The sequence below is a fragment of the Geospiza fortis genome, unplaced genomic scaffold (assembly GCF_000277835.1).
Source record: "Geospiza fortis unplaced genomic scaffold, GeoFor_1.0 scaffold145, whole genome shotgun sequence".
In the NCBI taxonomy this organism is placed as follows: Eukaryota; Metazoa; Chordata; class Aves; order Passeriformes; family Thraupidae; genus Geospiza; species Geospiza fortis.
This window is the reverse complement of record NW_005054362.1, coordinates 288,848-297,801: the sequence shown is the minus strand read 5'-3', so window position 1 is coordinate 297,801 and position 8,954 is coordinate 288,848. Positions and strand designations below refer to the sequence as shown.

Genomic DNA, 8,954 nt, shown 5'->3' with positions numbered 1-8,954 from the left:
CCTGTTTTTGGGATAAGCTGCCACAGGCAGTGCCCTCTCCTGTTTTTGGGATAAGCTGCCACAGGCAGTGCCCTCTCCTGTTTTTGGGATAAGCTGCCACAGGCAGTGCCCTCTCCTGTTTTTGGGATAAGCTGCCACAGGCAGTGCCCTCTCCTGTTTTTGGGATAAGCTGCCACAGGCAGTGCCCTCTCCTGTTTTTGGGATAAGCTGCCACAGGCAGTGCCCTCTCCTGTTTTTGGGATAAGCTGCCACAGGCAGTGCCCTCTCCTGTTTTTGGGATAAGCTGCCACAGGCAGTGCCCTCCCCTGGGCTGAGCCCAGCTCTGAGCCAGGACAGGGATCTGCAGGGTCAGAGCAGCTTCACACGGGCAGAGTGCCCAGGGTTACCCTGTTTCCCTGTTGCTCCCGATGACTTTACACACATATTTGTCAATTATTTAGTGTCTTTGACCTAGAGACAGAACTAACACCATGACCTGCTCAACCCAGGGCTTGCTCCTGGCAAACTGGATGAAACCCAATCCTCCTCCTTGGTTTCTGTTGTCTGGTTGTGAGAACACATTGTTGCTCTTCTGTCTTACCTTTGAGACAAACTGACTCCTAATAATAGCATGGTATGTTAAGGAAACACAAAACCCAAAAAAAAAACCCCATTAAAAATTGTAATTTATTTTCTTTTAAAAACCCAAATTAATCCCTCCAGACTTTCTTGTCCATTTGCTTTTGTGAGACTATTAGGGAAACCTGTAATGGAAGTGGGCAATACATTCTTGTCTCTTCCCCCCACCCTCAGCTCTATAAAGTAACTCCAGAGGGAAGAACCAAACACTGGGAAATAGGCAAGTGAACATTTGTGTTCAAGAAAGGGATAAATCTTCACTATTGTAAGCATCAGGGCCAGTTCTTTTCCTTTTAAACTGCTTTCATTTTCCACATGATTTTCTAAGAATTTAATTATTTTGGCTTCTGGCCATGGTCATCAGCAAGCACTCCTGGGAAATTTGTTCTGTCATCCATTTCTGGAGCCTCATGCACTTTCAGCAGCCACATTTTTGGGTTTCCAAAAAGCGTACCCCGTGACTGAAACCAAGAACCCGCCCATGCTGTGTGCCTGGCTGCTGAAGAGCGCTCCCCTGAGTGTGAGTTTATCCTCCAGGGCTGTCCCTGCTCGCTGGGGCTGTTCTCAGCAGCCCTGAGAGGTTTGGGCGGGTTTGTCCTGCACGCTCATCTGGCAGTTGCTATGGAGAAAACACCTCCTGCTCCCCTGGGGCTCCTCCCGAGGCCCAGGTGATGCTCCAGGAGAGGCAGAGCAGGACAGGGAGCCCAGAGACACCCAGGGCTTTGCAAATAAAAGCACAGATGGGCAGCAAGGCCAGCGAGGGCAGGTCCCAGCCCCTGCAGGGCTGGTGAGTCTCTGGGAGCCTCTGGGTGTCCCTTGAGTGGCTGAGCAGAGGTTCCAGCCCTGCTCATCCTCCCCCATGCATTAACCCCCTGGCTGCCCGTGGAGCACTCCTCTGCTGTGGGAATAACTCTCATTTGCTTTGATGACTTAATGGCAAAGTTCACTGGGAAATTAGCTCTTGCCTTGGGCTTGGGGATTGAGGAGCAGAGAATGCTGCCTCAACAGCAGCGCAGTGAGAGAATTGGTACCAAGAATGCTGGGGAAAGGAATTGTAGGAAAAGGAAGGTAAAATCCCCCTGCAAGTTCTGTCTCCCTGGGGAAATCACAAACTCCTAAAATTCAGCTTGCAGTGACTTTATGTTTTAATTCTTTGTATTTGTTTTTAATAACTTGCACTAAAGACAAGGAGAAGGACATGTTTTGGTTCAGTACTTAATTTTTGGGAAGTATTTTATTTTTCTTTTGTATTTTTAGAATCTGAAAGCAATGGAGGTGACAAGGGATTTTATCTGTGGAAAGCCTCAGCAAGACAGGGATTCCTAAATCCCTGGCTAGGTGCTGAAGTCAGTGCTGCAGCCCCTGGAATTGCCTTCTCAGTATTAAAATTCTTAAGGTAGCTCCATTTCTGGTCATGGCCTTAATTTTGTCTGGCTTGATGGGGATTTGAAGTGAGACTTGAGTTCCAGTCCCTGCTCTGCTGAATGTTTAATATAAATTCAGCAATATTAATAAAGCAAGGATTAGGTAGGACTCCTCTCTCTCAGGGAGTGCCTTGTGACTAATCTGTGCAGCTCACCTTCTCTCTCTGAGCCAGACAATATTTAATTATTCAATATATAATTGTGGGACAGGTTCAACAGGCAAGAATGAGCACCAAGCAGGGAGTCAAAATGCTTTTCTGCAGAAATGGAAAGGGCAATCCCTTGGGCAAAGCGTGGTTGGAGCCCAGGCTCCCGTGTCCTGGGCAAATGCTGTGTCTCCCAAAGGCAGCCTGAGGTTTTTGGGAAGGATTTTTGGGAAGGTGTGTGAGAGGTGAGGCTGCTGTGGCAGCATCTGCCCTCCTGTGAGGGTCTGTGGGGAGAGGGCAGACTGTTAACGCTGACAGAAGGAACAATTCCACCTCCCTTCCCACTCAGGGGATAAAAATCAATCTGAATTTATTTGCTGTTGCAACCTAGAATGGTTTTTCTGTAGCTACAATGCTCTCATTTAGCAGCCTCTTCCTGGGTTATAAATGACACCCACAAGAAAGCAATGATCTGAAGTGACTGTAAATGGTTCTTAGTCAGATTCACACCATTATTTTGAAAGTACAAATAACATTTGGGAAACGGGAAATGGCCTCTGCAGTTATTAGTTTTGTCTTTTTTTCCCCTTTAATTTCCTATAGTTCTGCCTAGAAATCACCCCAGATTAGGTAAGCAACTGTGTATGTGCTGATTAAAGTACATTCCTTGTGCCAGCAGCCTGACTGTGCAGCCAGGGCAGAGGGGAGGAGGAGGAACAACAGCAGGTACACATGTATTTGTGTATTTGCAGGAATTCATGAGCTGCTGTTGGAGTCAGGAGCAGAGGTAAACTCCACGTGTGCCCCTCTAGGGTGGGAGTTGTACCCCTTGGAGCAAGACCTCTGTCAGAGCGCAGGGCTGGGTTTCCCTCAGGGGAGCACCCACAGCCTGCCCTGGGGCCACACTGGCAGTGAGTTGGAAGGGGCTGAGGGATTTGGCTCTGGGGCTGAGCTGTGCCTGCTCTGCTGGGCAGCTCCATCACCCCAGGGCATTTCTCACACCAAACAGGAGTTTATTTTCCCTGAGGAGCGCAAGGGAGCTCATTGCTCCGATCCCAGATGGACTCAGGGGCTCTTCATCAGCCCTGGAGATTGTTCTGTGGTTTTTGTGCCCTTTGCTGCCTCCTTCCATCAGACAGATGAGCTGTTCCAGTAATGGAACGTTATTGCTCATTTGTCCTCTTGGTGCGGCGGCAGCTCAGCCCTGCAGCACCTGCAGCTCTTGGTGTTGCTGCTGGGGTAGGGAGGGAGCTGTGGGTGCCCAGAGAGCAGCACAGAGCAGCCGGGGCTCTGCCCAGGGCTCGGCAGGGCCAGCAGCCAGCACAGCCAGCTCAGGCACAGGGCTGCTGTGAAAAGCACTTCCATTCGCAGCCGGCATTGCTGCACGTGCTTTCCCAGCACCCCTGCCACTTCCAGCTGAGGAGTGAGTAAACATTGTTGTAACAAACAGGAAACTGCAATTAAATTGTTCTTTTTTCAGTCGCAAGTCTGAAATGTTAGTCACAGGTTTGGGGATTTATTTATTTTTGTATAAAACACAAAGGGTACTGCTGGAATTGACTAGAGAGGAGCTCAAGAAACAAGAGAGAAACTTTAGTTAAAAGACCTGTCTTGTTCTGTGAATTGTGTGAAGGAATTTTGCTTTTTTTTAAAGAGTATTTCCTCCAGTGATTATATAATCTTGGCTTATGAGTCTGAATTTAGTTCTTACTTCAGCAGGCATCATGACAGAAAAGTGGGTGTCAGAAGTCTTAAAAGGATTAGTGCTCCATATAGAACCAATAAAATTGATTTGTGAATTAGGGCCCCCTTCACAGAAGTAATGAAGTTTTCTTCCTGCAAGCAGAGAAGTTTCTCTCCTGTAGGGTGTCAGTGTGGCCGTTGTGCAGCGGTGTGAATGTGGGCAGCGTGCTCAGGGCAGGGATGAGCTGAGGGGCAGGGGCAGTCACAGCGCAGTGGGGCTGTTCCACACCAGCTGCAAACACAACGCCCTGCAGGCCCGGCTGTGCTCCTGGACAAGTGTCCCTGCTAACCCCAGTAACTGCGATGATTTTGGATGGTGTTGGCAATGAGAATGTGTCTCAGAGGTGCTGAAGCCTGTGCTCCTCGCACACCGGGGCCGCAGTACAGCTGAGGCAATTATCCAGCTCAGAAACCTCCCTCCCCTGGTGCCTGACTTCAGCTGGGTTAAAATGCTGCCTAACAGCCTGTCCCCCACCAGACACACAGCAGGCTGCAAAATGCTGTCTGAGGCGAGTGCTGGAACCAAAGCAACTGAAAAAAGGCAGCTGAAGAAATTTGGATGGGAAAAGAGCTCTCTCAGGAAGGTTTTACTTCTCAGGAAATAGAACTCAACCCTAAGAACAGGAAAAGGGAAGGAAAACATTTTTTTTTCAACTGGAGATTGAAAGGGTGAGTGGATGTTAAGTGGACAGCTTAGCAATTAATGGAGGGAGTGAATGCTGTTCCTGTGTCTGAAAAATTGACTGAGGCTTTTCAAAGGAGCTGGGCTCTGGCTCTCTGCCAGAGGGGCTCAGCCACGAGTGTCAGGTGAGCGGGACAGCCCGTGAGCTGCCAGGACCTGGCACACCTGCAGGGCAGCCCCTGAGCTGCCAGGACCTGGCACACCTGCAGAGCATTACCTGGCACACCTGCAGGCGTTACCTGAGCTGCCAGGACCTGGCACACCTGCAGGGCATTACCTGGCACACCTGCAGGCGTTACCTGGGCTCCCGGAGCTCCCCAAGCCCTGCCACAGCTGTTTGGGCTCTGGGAGAGTGCAGCTCCATCAGCCTCTGCCAGCCCAAGGGGTTTTGGCGCCGGGGCAGGGCGTGAGCAGCCCCACACCACAGCCTGAACTCACAGGTAGTGCAGCTGCTCACACCCCAAAGGCTTCTCCAGCTGCTCTGGATGTAAAAGTTAAATCAGACTCTCAGTGTTTGTGTTTTCCAGAAGTTGTCTCAGTAATGACAGGTGTATATACCTACCAAAAAAAAACCCGAAAACAACAACTTGGCCAAATGTAATGATAGAAAGGAGATTCTGTGCTGGATTTGCTTTGTTCCGCATGAATTAGTTCCAGGACTGATCCTTTAGATGCAGAGAGACAAAATCTCACCAAACTTGGTGCTATTGGACTGCAGAAAATGACAGTATCTGAGCTTTGAGTAGTGCATGTGAGAAACTGCTCATTTGAGGCTGTTAATTAATTGCCAAGGCCAGGGCATGAGAAGGGGCTCTCAGGAGACGGTTAGATGGCTGTTCTGCTTTCTGACACATTTGGGCACAAGCAAAAAGCTTCTAGCAAGGTTTCTGAGGTCCTGGTGGGGCTGAACCACAGTACCTGCAAAGCCAGCACAGCCCCTGCCCCAAACTGCTGCTTCATGTCCCCAGTTTTATGGACAATATAAAGCTCCATTGATGCTAGTGACTGGGTTTTTTTAGGTTGTGCAGCCTAAGTCGTGCATGGGGAAGTATTCCTTCTCCAAAAGCATCTATTTGATTGTGCTCTATATCTTAGTGTACTAGAACTAATCTACTAAAATATTCATGTAGCAAAGAAAAACTGGAATAAAAAGAAAAGATAAAGGATATGCAGTGTGTCAGAATTAATGCACCTAGTGGAACATTAACTTTTGTATTTCTAGGATTTTTTTTACCTTGCTACCCTTAATGGCATTCTGAAGCAGCATTTTACAGTTAGTATTTTTTTTTTAAAGTTAAAAGATTAAAATGGAATAAGGGTAGGAAGGGGAGGGGTAAGTGGAAGAAGACAAAAGAGCTCCAGGAAGCATAGAGCTGGGTCCTTTGATTGCTAGGTAAAGCTCACAAACACCTTGAATTAATAATTTCCTACACAGGATGAAATTCCAAATTGCATAGAAGGCTGTGCAATAACTAGGGAAAAACTAAAAAAATTCTTACTGAGATTTAAGAGAATCATAGGCAGAGCTGACCCTCAGTCTTAAATGAATTTCACCTTTGCATGGCTGCTTTGCTAAATGAGTGTGCATGAAACATTAGTACTTTAGCATGGAAAATTCCCCATCTGGATTGTATTTTCATTTTAGCTATGGAATTCTGCTGCACATGTGCTGAACTTTGGGCTTAATGAAGAGCCATCTTTATTTAAACATGATTTTTAAAATTATATGAGTAATTTGCAATATTAAAGGCTTCTGGAAATCCAAACTGTAAGAATGGTTTTGAAAATATTGAAAATTGACTGCCTGACTATTCTGCCCCCAGCTACAAATCAGATGAAGCCCTTTATGCTCTGACTCAAAGGGAAACGATGATAACATTTTTGGCAACAAAATAGTTGGGGAAAATTATATTCCAAACTGAAAATTTTATGAAACCAGAGAGTGTGAGGACAAAAGAGGAAAAGAAAACGAGGTGGTTTGTGGTGAAGGCAGTTTTACAGGTGGAGCTGTGCTGGGTGTGCCAATCCCTGCTGGTTCAGGATGCAAAGGGTTAAACCCTGAACCCTCCCGGGCTCTGGAAGTACCTGATCCATCCCCAGGTGTTTGAACACCTGAACCATCCCAGGCTCTGGATGGACCTGGTCCATCCCCAGGTGTTCAAACCCTGAGCCCTCCTGGGCTCTGGATGGACCTGATCCATGCCCAGGTGTTTGAACACCTGAACCCTCCAGGGTCTGGATGGACCTGATCCATCCCCAGGTGTCCACACACCCGAACCATCCCAGGGTCTGGATGGACGTGATCCATCCCCAGGTGTCCACACACCTGAACCCTCCAGGGTCTGGATGGACCTGATCCATCCCCAGGTGTCCACACACCCGAACCATCCCAGGGTCTGGATGGACGTGATCCATCCCCAGGTGTTTGAACACCTGAACCCTCCAGGGTCTGGATGGACCTGATCCATCCCCAGGTGTTGGGACACCTGAACCATCCCCAGGTGTTCAAACCCTGAACCCTCCAGGGCTCTGGATGTACCTGATCCATCCCCAGGTGTTCAAACCCTGAACCCTCCAGGGTCTGGATGGACCTGATCCATCCCCAGGTGTCCACACACCTGAACCATCCCAGGGGCTGGGTGTCCCTGGTCCATCCCCAGGTGTTGTTTGAACACCTGAACCCTCCCAGGGTCTGGATCCATCCCCAGGCGTTCCTGGCTGCCCAGCCCCTGATCCTGCACACTGCATTTTCCTGGGTGCTCAGTGGCATTTCACAGCTCTTCCTGCACAAGGTCCATGGCAGGAGCTGTTCTGCTGGCAGCTCCCCAGTGCAGCATATTTCATCTTAGAGTCTGGGGAGGATCTTTAATGCAATCAGAGAAAAAAAACCCCAAAGCATCTTTGATTCACAAAAATAAACTTGTATAAGTTGTTTAAAAATTGTATCTTTTAAAATGCATTTTAAAATTTAAATAGGACCTCAAGCTTTAAAATGTTCCTTCGTTTTCTGACTGAAACAATTCCTTGAAGAATTAGATTGAACTGTGCAGAAATATTCATGGCTGAGCATACAAAGATATGAATCAATACAGAAAAAAACCCAAACCAGAACAGAAAAAAGATCTAGATGCTTCCCCGTCCCAGATTTCTCTATAAACTTCATGACACACTTTTAGTTGAGGATATAATGAAGTGTGTACTCGGGTCACTGAAATGAATAAGACATCTTGTCTCTAAGTTTAATTAAAAGATTTCTTCATTGAATTGTGTTGTACAAAAATATAATTTGTTTTGTGTTTGCTGTAATTACAAGCAGTCTCCTGTCAGGCAGCTCTGTGCATTTCTCTCAATGTGTGCTTTAATCTGTACAAGGGGGCACAAGGCACAAGTCGGACATTAATCTCCCTGAAACAGCTTTTTTTTCTTGCATAGGTTCCCATCTAAATAGAAATCTGATCATTTCTAAAAAACATGGTTTTAGCAAGCAGGGACTGACTTTTTGTTTCTCACTACCCCTGTTTCTTTTCTGCCCCATGGCTTCTCTATCTGTAATTGTAGCCTAGACTGAATTAACTGATATTTTAAACACTTAGTTTGATCAATCTGCATGAATCCCATGGGCTACAACCCAAGTTCACCAAGTGTTTGTGCTGCTGGAAGCTGGATCAGATCTGCCTTCTTGGCACTTGTTCCAGATGGGGACTGGTCCCTTCTTTGTGCTTTTCCTGCTAAATTGTTCTCAGCTGGCCAGGAGGAGCAGTTTGTCCCTTGAGGGCTGGCGCTGGAAATGTGGCTGGGTGTGCACAGGTTCACCTGCTCCTGTCGCAGGTGGATTGCTGCTGGCTCCCAGCAGTGCCTCCATGGCAGGGGGGTGCAGATGTTCACCTGCTCCTGTCGCAGGTGGATTGCTGCTGGCTCCCAGCAGTGCCTCCATGGCAGGGGGGTGCAGATGTTCACCTGCTCCTGTCGCAGGTGGATTGCTGCTGGCTCCCAGCAGTGCCTCCATGGCAGGGGGGTGCAGATGTTCACCTGCTCCTGTCGCAGGTGGATTGCTGCTGGCTCCCAGCAGTGCCTCCATGGCAGGGGGGTGCAGATGTTCACCTGCTCCTGTCGCAGGTGGATTGCTGCTGGCTCCCAGCAGTGCCTCCATGGCAGGGGTGGCTCGCCCCTGGCCTGACGAGTGTTCTGGGTGATCTCAGGGTGGACAGGCTGTGACTGTGTGTGGGCTGGGATGTGCATGCTCGCTGCCCTTTGACTCCTGCGCTTGGCTGCCCACTACAAACCTCTCTGTGAACTGAGGACATGCCTGCCCTGTTTTTATGTGTTTTTATGACCGTCTCT

The 8,954-nt window shown here is 48.3% G+C and overlaps 1 protein-coding gene across 1 annotated transcript in view; it reads left to right on the top strand.

The window, feature by feature from the left end:
• ADGRD1 (adhesion G protein-coupled receptor D1) overlaps positions 1 to 8,954 on the top strand; it is a 111,929-nt gene that overhangs the window by 95,386 nt on the left and 7,589 nt on the right. The gene's annotated exons all lie outside the window — the stretch shown is intronic.